The sequence below is a fragment of the Myotis nattereri genome (assembly GCF_964212035.1).
Source record: "Myotis nattereri genome assembly, chromosome: X".
In the NCBI taxonomy this organism is placed as follows: domain Eukaryota; kingdom Metazoa; phylum Chordata; class Mammalia; order Chiroptera; family Vespertilionidae; genus Myotis; species Myotis nattereri.
Window position 1 is genome coordinate 42,414,644 of NC_138078.1, and position 23,240 is coordinate 42,437,883.

Sequence of the window (23,240 nt, forward strand, 5' to 3'; positions counted from 1 at the left end):
CCTCAAAGGGAGTCACACACCAGAGGAACTGTGCACATGCTTCCACCACCCTGAGTATCTGAATCAGACAACAGAGGGACTAGATCCATGTGAGAAGGGGACACAACTCAGAGCAGAGACAATAAAGACATGAGACTCAAGGCAGATCCAGCCTTTGGGCTATCAATTTACAGATCATTGCCCTGATAGGGTCTACAACCTCTCAAACCCGAAGCAGAGACCAGAGCCAGAAAGAGATAGCTAAAATGAAGAGACAAAGAACAGCACCCCAAGTAAAGAAAAGGAGGAATCACCCCCAAAAAGGAAATAAATGAAATGGAGGCCTGCAATATATCAGAAAAATAATTCAGAGTAACAGTCAAACAGTCCCTAAACTGGATAGATGAGAAAATCAAAAACTTATGTAAGAATCAAGAGGAAATAAAAAATTATATAGATACAATGAAAAATAGAATGGAAGGTTTCAACAGTAAACTAGAAATACAGGACAGAATTAGTGAGTTAGAAGACAGTGCAGAAAACACACCCAATCTGAACAGCAATTAGAGAAAAAAATTAGAAAGCAGGAGAAGAACCTAAGGGAGCTTTGGGGCAGCATGAAATGTGGTAACATCCATATAATAGTGGTGCCAGAAGGACAAGAAGAGGAGCAAGGATTAGAAAACCTATTTGAAGATACAGTGACAGAAAACTCCCCTGATTTGGGGGGAAAGTCACACAAGCACATAGACTCCCAAACAAGATGAACCCAAAAAGACCCACACCAAAACACATGTTAATTACACTGGGAAACATTAACAATAAAGAGAGAATTTTAAAGGCTGGAAGAGAGAGAAAGAGAGTTCCCTACAAAGGATCTCCTATTCAATTATCAAATGATTTCTCAACAGAAACACATCAGGCCAGAAGGGAATAGAATGAAGTATACAAAGTAATGCAAAGCAAGGGACTGAATCCAAGAATACACTATCCAGCAAGGCTATAATTCAATAGCTTTAAGGGGAAACCAGGAGCTTCTCAGACAAAAAAAGGCTAAGGGAGTTTATCACTACCAAGTCAACAATGCAATAAATGCTAAAGGGACTGTTGTAAAAAGAAGAAATAGAAAGGGAAGAAGGAACATAGGCATAAAGAATAAAAATGGCTACAAACAAGTACCTATCAATAATAACCTTAAATGTAAATGGATTAAATACTCAAATCAACAGACATAGAGTGGCTGAATGGATAAGAAAACATGACCCATATACTAGTATATGCTGTCTATAAGAGACCCACCTCAGAACAAGGGACTCACACAGACTGAAAGTGAAGGGATGGAAAAAAAAAGGAAAAAAAAAGCTGGGGTAGCAATACTTAAACCTGACAAAATAGACCTCAAAGTGAAGGACACAACAGAAGGTAAGGAAGGCCACTTCATAATACTAAAGGGATTGATAAAACAAGATCATAGAACTCTGGTAAACATATATACACCCAATGCAGGAGCACCCAAATATATTTAAAAAAAAAAAACAACTTCTGGACAATATCATGGGAGAGATCGACAGCAATAAAATCATAGTAGGAGACTTTAATACCCCATAGAAATCACTGGATAAATCACCTAGACAAAAAATTAACAAGGAAACAGCAATCTTAAATTACTCACTGGATCTGATTGACTTAATTGACATCATTAGAACAATTCACCCCAAAGCTATAGAATATACATTCTTCTCAAGTCCACATGGGACATTTTCAAAGATAGACCACATATTGGGACAGAGACAAAGTCTATTCAAATTCAAGAAGATTGAAATTATATCAAGCATCTTCTCAGATCACAATGGCATAATATTAGAAATAAACAAAACCAATCAAAAAATTCAAACACTTGGAGGCTAAATAGCATGTTATTAAATGATGATTAGGTTACCAAAGAGATCAAAGAAGAAATACAAAATATCCTGGAAACAAATGACAATGAAAACACCACAATCCAAAATCTATTGACACAGTGAAAGCAGTCCTGCCAGGGAAGTTCATAGGATTATAGGCTTAACTCAAAAAAAAAAAAAAAAAAGAAAAGAAAAAGAAAAAAAAAAGACAAAAACTGGTAATAAATTGTCTAAGTCTAAAACTTAAAAAATTAGAGAGGACGGAAGATGGCGGCGATATAGGCAGACGCGTCCCAGGTCGTGTCCCAATCAAATGGAGTGAACAGCTGAAACTAATAACACCCACCCAGAATGGGCGAAATTGCTCAGCTGGTGAGATGGTTTGCAGCCGGGAAGAGCAGAACTCCCCTGGAAAGGTAAAAAAACCAGGGATTTGGGCAGGAAAGTTTGCCAGACCTCTGAGCCCAGAGAGTCGGAGGGAGACCGCGTGGCAGACAGCCTCGTCCCTTGGGACAGGCACAGCCCCTGACTGGGGAAAGGAGAACCGCGGGATTCCTGGCGCCGCCTGGGGAATTGAGAGCTGGGTTCTGTGATCACCGGAGGACTGAGCCTAAAGGGGGCAGTCTGAAGAGCTGACCAGACGATGCAGTCCCGGTAAGAGAAGAAGCTTACAGAAAGCAAGCCTTCCCCGTTTCCGCGGCCGGTGTTTGTTTGTTTGTTTTCACTGAATGTTGTTCATGGGACATTTCGGATACAGACACTCACCTGTGATGAAGAGAGGGAGAGTGTGTGGAGGAGTGGAATCTGGGGAGAGACTGAGGAGAGAAGGGGGGCCGGGAGAGGTGGCAGCGAATTGAGTGCTGAGACACCCCTGAGCCCAGGACTAGGGCAGCCATTCTCTACAGAGAGTGAGACTCCTCCCCCCAGCCCCCAGGCAAGGAGCACAGCCACACCCAGATTCCACCCTGTACAAAATCAAGGATTAAAATAACCTGATCAGTCCCTGGGAGTTAACAGGGTCTGGCCTATAGAGGGATTTTCAATCCCAGCAACAACACAGCGCCAGTAACTAACTATTACACAGCCAGCTCTGGGCAGTGAACTTCCACTGGACAGAGAGGCCCTATAGCCTCAGAGGCCAACCCCAGAACACTGCCACCCAGAGGCTGACCCACAAACTGACTCTTTGCTAAACACAAAATAAGGCAGTCTGGGAAACAAATGTGGCTTGCTTTAAAATAAGGACTGTGGTTTACAACACAGAGGAACAGTGTATCGCAGGGAAACTCAACACTCTCCTGAATACCTGGCAGATCTAAGGCGAGCCACACTGAAGAATAGAAGAACCGAAGGACCTTCACTACTGCAATTTTTTTTTTTCTTTTTTCACCTTTTAACTAAGAAACCAATTTTTTTCTTTTTTTTCTTTCTTCTTTTTTTCTCCTTCTTTTTCCATCACCTGATTTTACCCTTTTAATTACTACCTTCTTATTTTTAACCAGTATTATTACTGCTACCATTTTACCATTTTTTAAAGTGCCATTTTATTTACTCTTAATATTATTTTGGGATTAGTGTTCTCCATTCTATTTTCATCGTTATATTATTGGTTGTTTCTAGTTTGCATTCATCTCCAAGGAGCTGTTGCTGGAATTTATTGGGATTAGTGGGGGTTCTATAGGAGTATTCTCCTCATATAAAAAGTCTCTTCCCCTCTTCCACTTCATTCTCTCTTTTTGTTCTTTTTTTTTCTTTTCCTTTCTTTTCTCGCTTTTATTTTCCGCCCTCCTTTTTCCCAATTTCATTTTTGCACTCCTTTTTTTGGTTCCTACATTTCTTTTCTTTTTTCTCTTTTATCTTTTTCTCTTTCCTCTTCCTTATCCCCTAATTCTCTTAATTTGGGTGGTCACCTTTATTTGGGGTTATTAATATCACGAATATATTTGTGTATAGTGCCTGGTACGTGGTGCCTGGTTGTGTTGTATTTTGTGCCTTTAAATCAATGCAGCAGATCCAAGCAACAGCAACCTCCTGAGCACCACACCCTCTGCTGAGGAACAGCAGCTGTACGTGAAACCTCCCCCTTCCAGCCAGAAAGCCACCACAGCTGTGAACAGCACCCACCAGAGGAGCTGCTGCCAACTGAAGAGCAGCTGCTACCACAACCACCCAAAGAACAACCACAGCCCAAGGAGTCACTGCCACCAAGGGAGCAACCACTGAACGACTCAACGTCTAGATATGTCAGTGAGATCAAACATGGGTAGACAAAGAAACCCCCAAAGGAAAGAGAAGGAGGACTCTCCAGAAAAGCAGCTAAGTAATACAGAGGCATGCAACATGACAGAAAAAGAATTCAGAATAAGGGTCCTAGAGTGCATAAACCGGATATATGAAAAAATCGACAACCTCTGCAAGAAGCAAGAAGAAACAGATGGAAATATCAACAACTTAAGTAAGACCCAAGAAGAAATGAAGAGTGATATCGCTGCAATGAAAAACTCCATTGAAAGTATCAACAGTAGACTAGGAGAAGCGGAGGACCGAATTGGTGAATTAGAAGACAAGGAAACAAGACACACCCAAAATGTACTGCAATTGGAGAAAAAATTTAAAAGACAGGAGGAGAGCCTAAGGGAGCTTTGGGACAACATGAAACAAAACAACATATGAATAATAGGGGTACCAGAACAACAGAGGGATGAACAAGGATTAGAAAACATATTAGGAGAAATAATATCAGAAAACTTCCCTGAGGTGGGGAAGAAAAAAGTCACACAAGCCCAGAGAGTCCCAAACAAGGTGAACCCGAAAAGACCCACACCAAGGCGCATCATAATTACCATAGCAAATGTTCAGGACAAAGAGAGAATCTTACAGGCTGCAAGAGAGAGACGGAAAGTTACATACAAGGGATCTCGCATTAGATTATCAAATGATTTCTCAACAGAAACACATCAGGCCAGAAAAGAATGGACAGAAATTTACAAAGTGATGCAAAGCAAAGGACTGAATCCAAGAATACTCTATCCAGCAAGGCTATCATTCAAACTTGAAGGGGAAATAAGAAGCTTCACAGACAAAAAAAGGCTAAGGGAGTTTATCACCACCAAGCCAGCAATGCAGGAATGTTAAAGGGACTGATATAAAAATAAGAAATAAAAAGCTCAGAAAGAAAACAGCCACACAGAAAAAGAAATGGCTACAAACAAATACCTTTCAATAATAACATTAAACGTAAATGGACTAAATGCTCCAACCAACTGACATCGAGTGGCTGAATAGATAAAAAAACATGACCCATACATCTGCTGTCTACAAGAAACCCACCTCATTAGAAGGGACTCACACAGACTGGAAGTGAAAGGATGGAAAAATATCTTTCAGGCAAATGGAAATGAAAAGAAAGCTGGGGTAGCAATACTTATATCGGACAAAATAGACCTCAAAGTGAAGGCCATAACAAGAGATAAGGAAGGCCACTTCATAATACTAAAGAGATCAATACAACAAGAAGATATAACCCTGTTAAACATATATGCACCCAATGCAGGAGCGCCCAAATTCATAAAAAAACTCCTGGAAGATATCAAAGGAGAGATCGACAACAATACAATCATAGTAGGGGACTTTAATACACCACTGACAGCACTGGATAAGTCCTCTAGACAAAGAATCAGCAAAGAAACAGCAATCCTAAATGACTCACTAGATCAGATGGACTTAATAGACATCTTCAGAACACTTCACCCCAATGCCACGGAATATACATTCTACTCAAGTGCTCATAAGACATATTCAAAAATAGACCATATATTGGGTCACAAGCAAAGTATCCCCAAATTCAAGAAGATTGAAATCATAAAAAGCGTCTTCGCAGACCACGATGGCATAATATTAGAAATAAACTACAATAAAAACAACCCAAAATACTCAAACACCTGGAAGCTGAATAGCATGCTATTAAATATTGATTGGGTTACCAATGATATCAAAGAAGAAATAAAAAACATCCTGGAAACTAATGACAATGAAAACACAACAATCCAAAACCTATGGGACACAATGAAAGCAGTCCTGAGAGGGAAGTTTATAGCTCTACAGGCCTATCTCAACAAACAAGAAAAAATGGTAGTAAATCATCTAACTCTACAACTCAAAGAATTAGAGAGCAACAAGAAAAGCCCAGAGTGAGCAGAAGGAAGGAGATAATAAAGATTATAGCAGAAAAAATGACATAGAGACCAAAAAAACAATACAGAAAATCAATGAAACCAAGACCTGGTTCTTTGAAAGGATAAACAAGATTGACAAACCTCTAGCCAGACTCACCAAGAAGCAAAGAGAGAGGACCCAAATAAAGAAAATCAGAAACGATAGAGGCGAAATAACAGCAGACCCCACAGAAATACAAATGATTGTTAAAAAATACTATGGACAGCTCTACTCCAACAAACTAGACAACATGGAGGAAATGGACAAATTCCTAGAAAAATACAACATTCCAAAACTCAATCAGGAAAAATCTAAAAACATCAACAGGGCAATAATTATGGAAGAAATTGAAGCAGTCATCAAAAAGCTTCCATCAAACAAAAGCCCAGGACCAGACGGCTTCACAGGGGAGTTTTACCAAACATTCAAGGAAGAACTAAAACCTATCCTCCTCAGACTACTACAAAAAATCCAAGAGGAAGAAACACTTCCAAGCTCATTCTATGAAGCCAGCATCACCATAATACCAAAACCAGGTAAAGACAACACAATGAAAGAGAATTACAGGCCAATATCCCTCATGAACATAGATGCCAAAATCCTCAACAAAATCTTAGCAAATCGGATCCAGCAGTACATCAGAAAGATCATACACCATGACCAAGTAGGATTTATCCCAGGGATGCAAGGATGGTACAATATCTGCAAATCAATAAACGTGATACATCACATAAACAAATTGAAAGAAAAATACCACATGGTCATATCAATTGATGCAGAAAAAGCATTTGAAAAAATTCAACACCCATTTTTGATAAAAACTCTCAGTAATGCGGGAGTAGAAGGATCATACCTCAACATAATAAAAGCCATATATGACAGGCCCACAGCCAACATCATACTCAATGGACAAAAACTAACACCATTTCCCCTAAGAACAGGAACAAGACAGGGATGCCCACTCTCACCACTCCTGTTCAACATAATACTGGAAGTGTTAGCCATTGCAATTCGGCAAGAAGAAGAAATAAAAGGCATCCAAATTGGAAAAGAGGAAGTAAAACTGTCCTTATTTGCAGATGACATGATATTATACATACAAAACCCTAGAGACTCCATCAAAAAGCTACTAGACTTAATACATGAATTTGGCAATGTAGCAGGATACAAAATTAACCCCAAGAAATCTGAGGCATTTCTATACACCAATAGTGAACTTTCAGAAAGAGAGATTATAAAAACAACCCCGTTTACCATCGCACCAAAAAAATTAAGCTACCTAGGAATAAACTTAACTAAAGAGGTAAAAGACCTCTACTCAGAAAACTACAGGACGTTGAAAAAAGATATAGAGGAAGACATAAACAGATGGAAGAACATACCGTGTTCATGGATTGGTAGAATCAACATCATTAAAATGTCCATACTACCCAAAGCAATCTATAAATTCAACGCACTTCCCATTAAAATACCAATGGCTTACTTCAGAGATCTAGAACGAACTCTCCAAAAATTCATCTGGAATAAAAAAAGACCCCGAATAGCTGCAGCAATCCTGAAAAAGACCAAAGTAGGTGGGATCTCAATACCAGATATCAAGTTGTATTATAAAGCCACTGTTCTCAAAACTGCCTGGTACTGGCAGAAGAATAGGCATATAGATCAATGGAATAGAATAGAGAGCCCAGAAATCGGCCCGAACCAATATGCTCAATTGATATTTGACAAAGGAGGCAAGAACACACAATGGAGCCAAGATAGTCTCTTCAATAAATGGTGTTGGGAAAATTGGACAGATATATGCAAGAAAATGAAACTAGACCACCAACTTACACCATACACAAAAATAAACTCAAAATGGATAAAGGACTTAAATGTACGACAGGAAACCATAAAAATTCTAGAAGAATTCAAAGGCAACAAAATCTCAGACATATGCCGTAGCAATTTCTTCACTGATACAGCTCCTAGGGCACTTGAAACTAAAGAGAAAATGAACAAATGGGACTACATCAAAATAAAAAGCTTCTGCACAGCAAAAGAAACCATCAACTAAACAACGAGAAAACCCACTGTGTGGGAAAACATATTTGCCAATGTCATATCTGATAAGGGCCTAATCTCCAAAATTTATGGGGAACTCATACAACTCAACAAAAGGAAGATAAACAATCCAATCAAAAAATGGGCAAAGGACCTAAATAGACACCTTTCAAAAGAGGACATTCAGAAAGCCAAGAGACATATGAAAACATGCTCAAAGTCACTAATCATCTGAGAGATGCAAATCAAAACAACAATGAGGTACCATCTCACACCTGTCAGACTGGCTATCATCAACAAATCAACAAACGACAAGTGCTGGAGAGGATGTGGAGAAATAGGAACACGTGTGCACTGCTGGTGGGAATGCAGACTGGTGCAGCCACTATTGAAGACAGTATGGAGTTTCCTTAAAAAACTTCAAATGGAACTCCCATTTGACCCTGTGATCCCACTTCTAGGAATATATTCCAAGAAACCAGAAACACCAATCAGAAAGGATATATGCACCCCTATGTTCATAGCAGCACAATTCACCATAGCTAAGATCTGGAAACAGCCTAAGTGCCCATCTGTAGATTAATAGATTAGAAAACAGTGGTACATCTACATGGTGGAATACTATGCTGCTGTAAAAAAGAAGGAACTCTTACCGTTTGCAACAGCATTTATGGAACTGGAGAGCATTATGCTAAGTGAAATAAGCCAGTCAATGAAGGAAAAATACCACATGATCTCACTCATTCATGGATAATAGAGACCATTATAAACTTTTGAACAATAATAGATACAGAGGCAGAGCTGCCTCAAACAGATTATCAAACTCCAGCGGGAAGGCCAGGGAGGGTTGGGGGGCAGGAAGTAGGGGGGTAAGAGATCAACTAAAGGACTTGTATGCATGCATATAAGCATAACCAATGCACATAAGACACTGGGGGATAGGGGAGGCTAGGGGACTGTCTAGGGCGGGGGGATAAAATGGACACATATGTAATACCCTTTGTAATACTTTAAGCAATAAATTAAAAAAAATAAAACTTAAAAAATTAGAAAGAGAGCAAAAAGAATAGCCCAGAGTGAGCAGAAGATAGGAGATAATAAAGATCAGAGCAGAAATAAATGACCTAGAGACAAAAAAAAATACAAAAGATCAATAAAACCAAGAGCTAGTTCTTTGAAAGGATAATCAAGATTGATGAGCCTTTAGCCAGGCTCACCAGAAGCAAAGAGAAGGCCCAAATAAACAAATTTAGAAATGAAAGAGGTGAAGTAGCAATAGCCCCCACAGAAATACTAAGAATTGTAAAAAAAAAAAAAAAAATACTATGAACAACTCTATTCCAACAAAATTGACAACGTAGAAGAAATGGAAAGATTCCTAGAAAAATACAATCTTCCAAAACGCAACCAAGAAGAATCAAAAAACCTGAATAGGCCAATAACTACCGAAGAAATTTAAGCAATAATCAAAAAACTTCCAGCAAACAAAAGCCCTGGGCTGGATGGCTTCACAGGGGAGTTTTACCAAACATTCAAAGAAGAATTAAAAACCTACACTCCTCAGACTATTCCAAAAAATTCAAGAGGAAGGAACACTTCCAAGCACATTCTATGAAGCCAGCATCACCCTAATCCCAAAACCAGATAAAGACACTACTAGGAAAGAGAATTGCAAGCCAATATCTCTGATGAACATAGATGCTAAAAATCCTCAACAAAATTCTAGCAAATTGGATCCATCATTACATTAGAAAGTTCATACATCATGACCAAGTGGGACATATTCCAGGGATGCAAGACTGGTTCAATATCCACAAATCAATAAACTTTATACATCACATAAACAAATTGAGATACAAAAATCACATAATCATATCAATTGATGCAGAAAAAGCATTTGACAAAATCCAATACCCTTTCTTGATAAAAATGCTCAGCAAAGTTGGAATAGATGGATCATACCTCAATACAATAAGAGCCTTATATGACAAACCTACAAACAGCATCATACTCAATAGGTAGAAACTAAAAACATTTACCCTGAGAACAAGAGTAAGACAGGGATGTCCACTTTCACCACTCCTGTTTGACATAGAGCTGGAAGTGCTAGCCATAGTGATCAGACAAGAAGAAGAAATAAAAGACATCTAAATCATTTGCAGATGACATGATATTGTACACAGTAAACCCTAAAAACTCTATAAAAAACTAGACTTAATAAATGAATTGGGTGATGTAGAAGGATACAAAATTAATTCCCAGAAATCTATGACATTTTTATACACCAATAATGAACTCACAGAAAGAGAAACTTTAAAAAAATCCCATTTACCATTGCAACAACAAAAATTAAGATACCTAGGAATAAACTTAACAAAGGAGTTAAAAGACCTATACTCAAAAAACTACAAGACATTGAAAAAAGAGATAGAGGAAGACATAAACAAATGGAAGAATATACCATGCTCATGGATTAGTAGAATCAAAATCATTAAAATATCCATACTACCCATAGGCAATCTATGGATTCCATGCAAACCCCATTAAAATACCAGTGGTTGCCCTAACTGGTTTGGCTCCGTGGATAGAGCGTTGGCCTGTGGAATGAAGGGTCCCAGGTTCAACCCCGGTCAAGGACATGTACCTTGGTTGCAGGCACATACCTAGTGGGGAGTGTGCAGGAGGCAGCTGATCGATGTTTCTCTCTCTCATTGATGTTCCTAACTCTCTATCCCTCTCCCTTTCTCTCTGTAAAAAATCAATAAAATATATATTTTTATAAAAATACCAGTGCTTTATTTCACAGACCTAGAACAAAGTCTCCAAAAATTCATATGGAATAAAAAAAGACCCCAAATAGCAACAGCAATCTTGAGAAGGAAGACAAAATTGGAGGGATCACAATACCGGACATTAAGGAATATTACAATGCCACTGTCCTCAAAACTGCCTTGTCCTAGCACAAGAATCAACATATAATTAAAAGAAACATTCAAATCTGCTTTCTAACCTCATTAACAATTAGCAGGGCACTGGCCAGAGTTTGTACCCTGTGCTTTACCTTAACAACATTCTATTTGCTCTTTGTATATTTAAGTGTTGTAAGGGAATGTGTTTCAATCAAAACTGAACATGAGATAAAGGAACGAGATGTGGATTTTGTGATATCCTATCACAAACACTTTTATTGTATCTCTGTAAAATACAATGTATGTATGCATATAAGTGTTTTCATCCTAATGTTGCTACTCCCATGGTGAAGAAAAAGAACAAAAAAATGGAAAAAATATTGAAAAAAAAACAGGCTCATAGCAGCTACTGTGTAGAAATTTTCCTCTACTTCTAATTTGCTGAATGAAGAAAAAAATCTATTATTTGTGATATTTTCAGAGACATTTGCTCTATTGCGGTGTATTTAGATAATAAAAACTTAAAAGAAAAAATAGATAAAGGACTTAAATGTAAGACAAGAAATCATAAAAATCTTAGAAGAATCCATAGGCAGCAAAATAGCAGACATATGGCATAGCAATATCTTTACCGATACAGCGCCTAGGGCAATGGAAACTAAGGAGAAAATAAATGGTACTACATCAACAGAAAAAGCTTCTTCACAGCAAAAGAAACCATCAAAAAAACAACAAGAGAGCCTACTGCATGGGAGAACATATTTACTAATGTTACATCCCATAGGGTTTAATCTCCAAAATTTATAGGGAACTCATACAACTTAACAAAAGAAAGATAAACAAACCAATCAAAAATGGACAAAGGACCTAAATGAACACTTTCGAAAGAGGACATACAGAAGGCCAAGAGGCATATGAAATGATGCTCATAGTCACTAACCATCTGAGAGATGGAAGTCAAAATCATAATGAGATACCATCTCACCTATCAGAATGGCTATAATCAACAAACGACAAATATTGGAGAGGATGTGGGGAACAAGGAACCCTCTTGCACTGCTGGTGGGAAAGCAGACTGATGCAGCCACTGTGGAAAACAGTATGGAGTTTCCTCAAAAAATTAAAAATGGAACTCCCATTTGAACCAGTAATCCCACTTCTAGGAATATATCACAAGAAATCAGAAACACCAATCAGAAAGGATATATGCACCCCTATGTTCATAGCAGCACAATTAACCATAGCTAAGATTTGGAAACAGCCTAAGTACCCATCAGCAGATGAGTGGATTAGAAAACTGTGGTACATCTACACAATGGAATACTATGCTGCCGTAAAAAAAGAAAAAGAAGGAACTCTTACCATATGCAACAGCATGGATTGACCTGGAGAGCATTATACTAAGCAAAATAAGCCAGTCAGGGAAAGGTAAATATCACATGATCTCACTCATTTGTGGAATGTAATGACCAACATAAGCTGATGAACAAAAATAGATCCAGAGACATAGAAGCATCAAGCAGACCATCCAACCTCAGAGGGAAGGCAGGAGCGGGGTGGGGGGTCGGGGGGGGGGTTGGGGGGGTAAGAGATCAACGAAAGGACTTGTAATATGCATATATGCCTAACCCATGGACACTGACACTCAGGGGATGAGGGCATGGGCTGGGGGTGGGAGCAGCTGGGGAGAGGTCAGTGGGCTTAAAAGGAGATTTATTTAATGCTTTAAACAAGAAAGAATTTAAAAAAACTCCACAACACTTTGTTAGTTCATATTTTACTCCTGGACCATGATTGGATGCTCTGACTCTTTGATTGCAAACATGTTTTGAACCATTTCAAAATAGGAAAAGGTAATTGGTTATCAGTTAATGATTTAGCATTTTAAAATTTCCTAAAAGATTGTTCATTAATTTATCTTGGAGTAATTTAGAAGAAAATGGCTAAAATGTTCAAAGCTAGTCTTATCTAAGTGTTCTCATTTCTGTCAACTTTGTAAACTGTGTGTATGACTTTTTAGTTAATTGGACCATGAAGGAACCAAAGGATAAAAAATTCTCCTACAGATGAAATTTAATACAAGTAATTAAGAAATTAATATTCATTATGAAGGGTGTACCTTTAAGTCTAGATATTATTTTGTTTTGCATAGAAGATCAACAATAAGAAATAGTCATAACTAATCTGCAAATTTTACATAGGATCTATCAGGAAACATTCTGCTACTTAATGAAAATCTAGATAAAGTAGTTCTTAAATTCGCTGCTCCTGTGTGTTTATCTTTTTTCAAAAATGTATATAATTCAATTACTGTTTTTTTATACTCAATCATTTCTATAGTTACAACATAAGTTCTCTTAGGCCTGTGGAAGATGCTGAGTGTCAGTATCTAGGTTTGCAAAATTATTGAAATGAACCATCAACCTTTGAGATCCAAATCTCTTGCTGCCCTGACTACAGTACTGAACTTTAAATGGATAAAAGGTATTTCGGAGGAAGGTTTACCTTTGGCTCATGCAACTCTGTTGTAATTTCCCTTTCCCAAGGCTCTGAATTCTTGGACATTTCTGCCTCAACAACAGAGGATAAAAGCCATGATGTGATGGATAAGCTACATCAGAAAGAAATACAGATGTGGATCACAGGCCTTCAAAAAATATTGAGCTTGCTGAGGAGCTGTGCCAGAAGTTGGAAATGTCTAAGTTCTTAAGAAGTGAGTATTTTGGTAGTTATTTTTTAAAATATGTTTTTATTGACTTTAGAGAGAGGGAGAGAGAGAGAGAGAGAGAGAGAGAGAGAGAGAGAGAGAGAGAGAGAGAAACATCAATTGGCTCTCTCTCACACATATTCCAACCAGGTATTGAACCACAATCTAGTTATTTGCCCAGACTAGGAATACAACTGGAATCCTGTCCGTGCATAGGACAACACTCAACCAACTGAGCCACACTGGCCACGGCTTGGTGGTAATTGGTATTAAGGGGGTCTGTGTGTGCATCAGAGAATCAGAGAGAGTAGATTTCAGTGAGATTATCATTTTCTGTGTAATATAAACAGCTGAGGCTACTTTTATTAAAAAATTAAGCTTTCAGAAAAATTGAGCTATCAAAGCAATTGTGAAAATCTGAAGTACACAGCTAATATTATCTTCTTTTTGCTTTTTACTTCTATTTATTGTTGAAAATATTACAGATGCCCTCCATTTTTCCCCATTGCCCTATTCCACCTGGTTCCACCCCACTAGGCCTTCACGACACTGTTGTCTGTGTACATGGGTTATGCATATCTGCATGTAAGCTCTTTGGTTAATATTTCCCCCCACCGAGAGGAGACAAAATGGTGGCAGTATAGACGGACGTGTCCCGTGCCTTGTCCCGGAGCAGATAGGGTGAGCAGCTGAAACGAGTAACATCCAGCTCGAATTGACAGAGGAGATTCAGCTGGGAGACAGTTTGCAGCCGGGAAAGGCAGAGAACTCCCAGAGAAAGGGGACTGTTGGAGACTGCCGGATCGGGCTCCCCTAACCAAGCAGCCTCCACTGCTGCTGAAATATCTCCCAGAGTGGCTGGCTCAGCCGCGGAGACTGCGCCATCTTGAGTGGCTGATATCGGAAGCGTATACATCCAGAGACCCTTCAACCATGGCACCCAGGGACTAGCTACAAACCCAGGAACGCCGGATCTCAAGCAGCGCGAATACGTGGACTCAGATGAGCCCTGCTCCTCCTCACAGAAAGGTCAGATTTCACCTAAAGGTACGGTTTGTAATTCAGGTTGGAGAGAGGAACGTGTGTGGGGGGAGTCTGCGCCACAAAAAGTCCGCGGCCGTTGGAGCCAGAGTGATCCAGGAGTGTGGAAGGGGACCCGCAGGGCTGCTGGCAGAAGGGAACTCTAAAAATCAGCCCATAGCTGGACTGGGTGCAAGAAGGCAGCCTCGGATTTTGCCAGTGTGCTGGCTGCTTAGTGTCAGGGGAGAGAGGACGTGCGGAAGAGACTTTGGGAGAATTGTGCACAGAGCTGGATGGTGGAGGTTGCGAGCTCAAGCACCTACTCAGGCTCTTTTTTTTCCTCGTTAAATCTTTGTGTTTGATTATTAAACCCAATACATAGGATCGCCCAATTGGGGTCACTCACAGAGACTGCAGGAGAAAGTTATTTTTGTGGAACCTGGGAATCAGAGCAGAGAGTAACGATCAAGGAAGCAGCTCTGGGGCTGTCGACTCTCCCAAACCAGTATTGAGTGCAACAGGGAAAACAAAACCTAAATACTGGCTAGAGAGGACTTATAGCCTGAGAGGTCAATCCAGAAAAACTGCCACCCAGGGGCTGAACCACAAACTGACTCTTCTGTAAATACAAATAAAGGCAGTCTGGGAAACAAATACTGCCTGCTTTAAAATCAGGACTGTGGTTTACAACACGGAGGAACAGTGTATCGCAGGGAGCTTCAACACTCTCCAGAATACCTGACAGGACTAAGGCATGCCAAACAGGAGAGTAGAGGAAGTGAAGGACTTTCACTGCTGCACATTTTTATTTTTTTCACCTTTTACTTAAGAAACTAAATTTTTTCCTTTTTCATCACCTGATTTTACCTTTTAAATTACTACATTTTTATTTTTAAACAGTATTAGTACTACTACCATTTTACCTTTTTGTAAAGTGTCATTTTATTTTCTCTTTATTTTGTTTTGGGATTAGTGTTCTACATTCTATTTTAATCTTACCTTTAGCATCATTTTACTCTATCTCAACTTTACCTTTATTCCAAAACTCTCTTCCTCACTTTTCCCCTTTTGTTGTTATGTTTCTCTTACCCTATTCCTGCTTCGGATTTTCCCTATTCCTTCTTTTTACCCCCCATTAAAATTTCACCCTACTTATATATCTAATTTCCAATCCCCTGCTCTAAGTCCATATACACCTCTCTCTTCTCTTTCTTCACTATCCAAATTTTTTTCTCTCTGTCGTTTTGTTGTTTGCTTGATTGTTGATTATATTGGTATTTTTTTATGCTTGTTTGTGAGATTGTTTTGCTTTTCCTTTTTATTTTTTTGTTGGTTTCTTTTTCCCCCAGTTATTTCTTTGCTTCTGTTTTCCCTCACCTTGCTTGATATTAGTTGTTGTTTGTACTTACATTCATCTCTAGGTATCTGTTGCTGGAATTTGTTGGGGTTAATAGCTGTTCTATTGGAGTTTTCTCCCCATATAAACAGTTTCTTCCCCTCTTCTATTTCATTCTCTTTCTTTTCTCTCTTACTTTTTTTTTCTATTCCCAATTTCATTTTTGCACTCCTTTTTTTTCTTTTTCTCTTTTTTCTTCCTTGTCCCCTAATTCTTTTTGCTCTTGTGGTCACCTTTATTTGGGGTTATTAGTATCATGAATACATGTGTGTTCATTGCCTCGTGCGTTGTGCCTTGTGGTGTTGTATTTTGTGCCTTTAAATCAACGCAGCAGAGAGAGAACTACATAACCAAACATCTGGAGAAGAGAGATCATGGGGAGACAAAGAAACAGTCTGCATATGAAAGAAAAACAGGCATCACTAGAAAAGGAAGTAAACGAAATGGAGGCAATGGAGGCAAGCAACCTGTCAGAGAAAGAATTCAGAGAAATGGTCATAAGGTGGATGAAAAGAATGGAAGACAAATTCAACAATATGTGTAAGAACCAAGAAGAAATGAAAAATGACATCACTGCTATAAAGAACTCAATAGAAAGCATCAACTGTAGACTAGAAGAAGCAGAGGACCACATCAGTGAGCTAGAAGACAAGGGAAAAAAAATACCCAAGCAGAGCAGCTTCCAGGAAAAAAAATTAGAAAGCAGGAAGAGAGCCTAAGAGAACTTTGGGACAACATGAAATGAAACAACATCCGCATAATAGGGGCACCAGAAGGAGGGGAAACTGAGCAAGGAATAGAAAACCTGTTTGAAAAAATGACAGAAAACTTCCCTGATATAGGGAAGAAAAAAACTCACACAAATCCAAGAAGCTCACAGAGTCCAAAACAAAATGAACCCCAAAAGACCAACGCCAAGGCACATTATAATTAAATTGGCAAACACCAACAACAAAGCAAGAATCTTAAAAGCAGCCAGAAAGAGACAGAAAGTTACCTACAAAGGATCCCCCATCAGACTAGCAACCAATTTCTCAACAGAAACACATCAGGCAAGAAGGGAATGGAATGAAATATACAAAGTCATGCAAAGGAAGGGTCTGAATCCGAGAATACTGTACCCAGCAAGGTTATCGATCAAAATTGAGGGTGAAATCAGGAGCTTCACAGACAAAAAAGAACTAAGGGAGTTTATTACACAAAACCAGAAATGCAATAAATGCTAAAGGGTCTACTGTAAAAGGAAAAAATAGGAAATGAAGAAGGAACACAGGGGTAAAGAATAAAAATGGCAACAAACAAGTACCTATCAATAATAACTTTAAATGTAAATGGATTAAATGCCCCAGTCAAAAGACATAGGGTAACTTAGTGGATAAGAAAACATGACCCATATATCTGCTGTCTACAGGAAACCCACCTCAGAAAAAAAGACACACAGAGACTGATGGTGAAGGGATGGAAAAAGGTTTTTCAGGCGAATGGAAATGAAAAAAAAACTGGGGTAGCAATACTTATATCTAACAAATTATATCTCAAAGTGAAGGACATAAAAAGAGACAAGGAAGGCCACTTCATAATTCTAAAGGGAGCAATCCAACAAGAAGAAATAACTCTGGTAAACACATATGCACTCAATACAGGAACACCCAAATACATAAGAAAACTTCTGGAGGAGTTCAAGGGAGAGATTGACAGCAATACAATCATACTACGGGACTTTAATACCCCACTATCACCATTGGACAAATCCTCTAAACAAAAAATTATCGAAGAAACATCAATCCTAAATGACTCACTAGATGAGATGGAATTAATTTACATCTTTGGAACATTTCTCCCCAAAAGCCACAGAATATACATTCTTCTCAAGTGCACATGGATCATTTTCAAAGATAGACCATATATTGGGCCCCAGGCAAAGACTATTCAAATTCAAGAAGATAGGAATCATATCAAGCATCTTCTCAGATCACAATGGCATAAAACTGGAAATCAACTACAACAAAAACAATCCAGAAAAATCAAACACATGGAGACTAAATAGCATGCTATTAAACAATGACTGGGTTACCAGAGAGATCAAAGAAGAAGAAAAAACATCATGGCAACAAACGACAATAAAAACACAACAATCCAAAACCTATGGGACACAGCGAAAGCAGTCTTGAGAGGGAAGTTCATAGCTCTACAAGGCTACTGCAAAATCAAGAATCAATGATAATAAATTACATAACTCTACTACTCAAAGATTAGAAAGAGAGTAACAAGAAAAGCCCACTGTAAGCAAAAGGAAGGAAACAATAAAGATCAGAGCAGAGAAAAAAGACATAGAGACCAAAAAAAAAAAAAATACAAAAGATCAACAAAACCAAGAGCTGGTTCTTTGAAAGGATAAACAAGATTGATGAACCTCTAGCCAGGCTCACCAAGAAACAAAGAGAGAGGACCCAAATAAACAAAATCAAAAATGAAAGAGGAGAAATAACAACAGACCCCACAGAAACACAATGGATTGTTAAAAAAATACTATGAACAACTCTACTCCAACAAACTAGACAACCTGGAGGAAATGGACATATTCATAGAAAAATACAACCTTCCAAAACTTAATCAGGAAGAATCTAAAAATCTCAATAGGCCAATAACTATGGAAGAAATTGAAGCAGTCATCAAAAAGCTTCCATCAAACAAAAGCCCGAGGCCAGACGGCTTCACAGGGGAGTTTTACCAAACATTCAAGGAAGAACTAAAACCTATGCTCCTCAGACTATTCCAAAAAATGCAAGAGGAAGGAACACTTCCAAGCTCATTCTATGAAGCCAGCATCACCCTAATACCAAAACCAGATAGAGACAACACAATGAAAGAGAATTACAGGCCAATATCCCTCATGAACATAGATGCCAAAATCCTCAACAAAATCCTAGCAAATTGGAACCAGCAGTACATCAGAAAGATCATACACCATGACCAAGTAAGATTTATCCCAGGGATTCAAGGATGGTACAATATCCGCAAATCAATAAACGTAATACATCACATAAGCAAATTGAGATATAAAAACCACATAGTCATATCAATTGATGCAGAAAAATCATTTGACAAAATCCAACACCCATTTTTGATAAAAACTCTCAACAATGTGGGAATAAAGGGATCATACTTCAATATAATAAAAGCCATATATGACAAACCCACAGCCAACATCATACTCAATGGGCAGAAACTAAAACCATTTCCCCTAAGAACAGGAACAAGACAGGTATGCCCACTCTCACCACTCCTGTTCGACATAGTACTGGAAGTATTAGCCATTGCGATTAGACAAGAAGAAGAAATAAAAAGCAGCCAAATTGGAAATGAAAAAGTAAAACAATCCTTATTTGCAGATGACATGATATTGTACATAAAAAACCCTAAAGACTCCATCAAAAAACTATTGGACTTAATAAATGAATTTGGCAATGTAGCAGGATACAAAATTAATGCCAAGAAATCTATGGCATTTCTTTTTTTTTATTTTAAGTTTTTATATTATTATTTTTTTATATTTTTTATTGATTAAGATATTACATATGTGTACCCTCTACCCCCCACCCCGATCATCCCCTCACCCCCCTGTTGTCCGTGTCCATTGGTTAGGCCTATATGCTTGCATATAAGTCCTTTGGTTGATCTTTCCCCCTTGCCCCCACCCTCCCTTACCTTCCCTCCAAGGCCCGACAGTCCAATCAATGCCTCTCCGTCTCTGGATCAGTCCTTGTTCATCAGTTTATGTTATTCATTATATTCCACAAATGAGTGAGATCCTGTGGTATTTATCCGCTCTCCAGTTCCATCCATGCTGTGACAAATGGTAAGAGTTCCTTTTTCTTCTTCCTCTTCTTAAAGAATACCTTTCAGCATTTCATATAATGCTGGTTTGGTGGTGATGAACTCCTTTAGCTTTTTCTTATCCGTGAAGCTCTTTATCTGACCTTCTATTCTGAATGATAGCTTTGCTGGATAAAGTAATCTTGGTTGCAGGTTCTTGGCATTCATCACTTTGAATATTTCTTGCCACTCTCTTCTGGCCTGCATGGTTTCTGTTGAGAAATCAGCTGACAGTCGAATGGGTACTCCCTTGTAGGTAACTGACTGTCTTTCTCTTGCTGCTTTTAAGATTCTCTCTTTATCTTTTGCTCTTGGCATTTTAATTATGATGTGTCTTGATGTGGTCCTCTTTGGATTCCTTTTGTTTGGGGTTCTCTGCGCTTCCTGGACTTGTAGGTCCATTTCTTTCACCAGGTGGGGGAAGTTTTCTGTCATTATTTCTTCAAAAATGTTTTCAATATCTTGCCCTCTCTCTCCTTCTGGTACCCCTATAATTCTGATGTTGGTATGCTTGAAGTTGTCCCAGAGGTTCCTTACACTATCTTCATATTTTTTGAATCTCTTTTCTTTTTTCTTTTTCGGTTGGGTATTTTTTGTTTCTTTGTATTTCAAATCTTTGACTTGATTCTTGGGATCCTCTTGTCTGCTGTTGGATCTCTGTAAATTATTCTTTATTTCAGTCAGTGTATGCTTAATTTCTAGTTGGTCCTTTTTCATGTCCTCCATGGTCTCACTATACTCCTTGAGGGATTCATTAAATTTATCGGCGGTTTCCATAAAATTCTTGACAAACCTTATAAACGTGGCCTTGAACTCTATATCCAGTCGTTTGCTTTCCTCCGTTTCTGCCATTTGTGACCTGTTTCTTTGTCTCCGCATTTTGGCTGCTTCCCTGTGTTGATAGAGTGGCCCTGCGCGCTAGGTGTCCTATAGGGCCCAGTGGCTCAGCCTCCCCAGTTACCTGGGGTGGACACTCTTGGTGCACTCTTGATGCCTTGGTTGTTGTAGGATCACTGGGAGGAATTGACCTCCAGGCCAATTGGCTATGGGAATCAGCTGTGTCTGAAGTGGGAGAATGGTCCTCCTCTGACCACTGGGTACAGTGGCTCTTGGATCTAAGGAGGTGCTAATTCAGCCCCTGCCTGAGGCCACACAGCAGGAACCACGAAGAGGCTCAGCTGTGAAACAATGCAAGCCGCTGCGGGCCTTGGGCCTTCTCTTGGAAGTTCCGGGTCTGCCTGGCTGGGCTGTAGTTAGGTACATTCACATGCAAAAGCCTCTGCCGCAGCCTGGGTGGGGCGGGGTCTCAGGGAGTCAAAGGGCGGAGAGAGCAGCTATGGTGATTCTCCTCGCCCGGAGTCGTGCATCTCAGTGTCCAGGTAACGGCTGCAAGCACCTCTGAGGGAAAGCCGCCCTCAAGTTCACCCGCTGCCGCCTGACCGACCAGCTTCTCCCCGTATGAGTCCTGGGTCCCCACAGACTTCCCGGAACTGGAGTTCAGAGCAGTCGGGAGCTTGTGATTCAAAAAGACAGCCGCGTCCTCAGGTGCCACCCACTTTCCGCGCGCGCGAGCCGCTGTTGTACCTCTGCACTTCACCTCCACAGCTCCTCTGGCTCTCAGCGTGCTTTTCTTTTCTTCTAGTTGTAGAAATTACACTCAGCCAGCCTTCCTGTTGTTCTGGACGATGTTTGCTCCGTCCTTTGGGATATTTTTCAATTGTTGTGTGAGGCGACTATTTCCCGGTGTTTATCTATGCCGCCATCTTAGTTTCTCCCTATGGCATTTCTATACACCAATAATGAACTTACAGAAAAAGAGACTAAAAAAGAAATCCCATTTACCATCACACCAAAAAAATTAAGATACCTAGGAATAAACTTAACTAAAGAGGTAAAAGACCTCTACTCAGAAAACTATAGGACATTGAAAAAAGAGATAGAGGAAGACATAAATAGACGGAAGAACATACCATGTTCATGGATTGGTAGAATCAGCATCATTAAAATGTGCGTACTACCCACAGCAATCTATAAATTCAATGCACTCTCCATTAAAATACCAACAACATATTTCGCAGACCTAGAACGAACTCTACAAAAATTCAGCTGGAATGAAAAAAAGACCCCAAATAGCTGCAGCAATCCTGAGAAAGAAGAACAAAGTAGGTGGACCGCAATACCTGATAGCAAGCTGTATTACAAAGCCACTGTTCTCAAGAATGCCTGGTACTGGCACATGAACAGACATATAGCTCAATGGAATAGAATAGAGAATCCAGAAATCGACCCAAACCAATATGCTCAAGCAATATTTGACACAGGAGGCAAGAGCATAGAATGGAGTAAAAAACAGTTTCTTCAATAAATGGTGCTGGGAAAATTGGCCAGATACTTGCAAAAAAATGAAACTAGACCACCAACTTACACCACACACAAAAATAAATTCAAAATGGATAAAGGACTTAAATGTAAGATGAGAAACCGTAAAAATACTAAAGGAATCCAAAGACAACAAAATCTCAGACATATGCCAAAGCTATTTCTTCACTGAAACATCTCCTAGGGCATTGGAAACTAAAGAGTAAATAAACAAATGGGACTACAGAAAAATAAAAAGCTTCTGAACAGCAAAAGAAACCATCAAAAAAACAACAAGAAAGCCCATTGCATGGGAGAACATATTTGCCAATGTTATCACCGATAAGGGTTTGATCTTCAAAATTTATAGGGAACTCATACAACTTAACAAAAGGAAGATAAACAATCCAATCAAAAAATGGGCAAAGGACCTAAATAGACACTTTTCAAAAGACGACATTCAGAAAGCCAAGAGACATATGAAAACATGCTCCAAGTCACTAATCATCTGAGAGATGCAAATCAAAACAACAATGAGGTATCATCTCACACCTGTCAGAATGGCTATCATCAACAAATCAACAAAAGACAAGTGCTGGAGAGGATGCAGAGAAAAAGGAACACTCGTGCACTGCTGGTGGGAATGCAGACTGGTGCAGCCACTATGGAAGACAGTATGGAGTTTCCTCAAAAAGTTAAAAATGGAACTCCCATTTGACCCAGTGATTCCACTTCTAGGAATATATCCCAAGAAACCAGAAACAGCAATCAGGAAGGATATATGCACCCCTATGTTTATAGCAGCACAATTTATCATAGCTAAGATTTAGAAACAG

At 39.1% G+C, this 23,240-nt stretch overlaps 1 protein-coding gene across 1 annotated transcript in view; it reads left to right on the forward strand.

Moving 5' to 3' along the window:
* Positions 1-23,240, forward strand: part of ZC3H12B (zinc finger CCCH-type containing 12B) — a gene marked incomplete at its 3' end in the record, with an annotated part of 438,369 nt that overhangs the window by 275,533 nt on the left and 139,596 nt on the right. The window contains exon 3 of the mRNA XM_081080808.1: positions 13,594-13,760. The remainder of the gene's footprint in view (positions 1-13,593; positions 13,761-23,240) is intronic.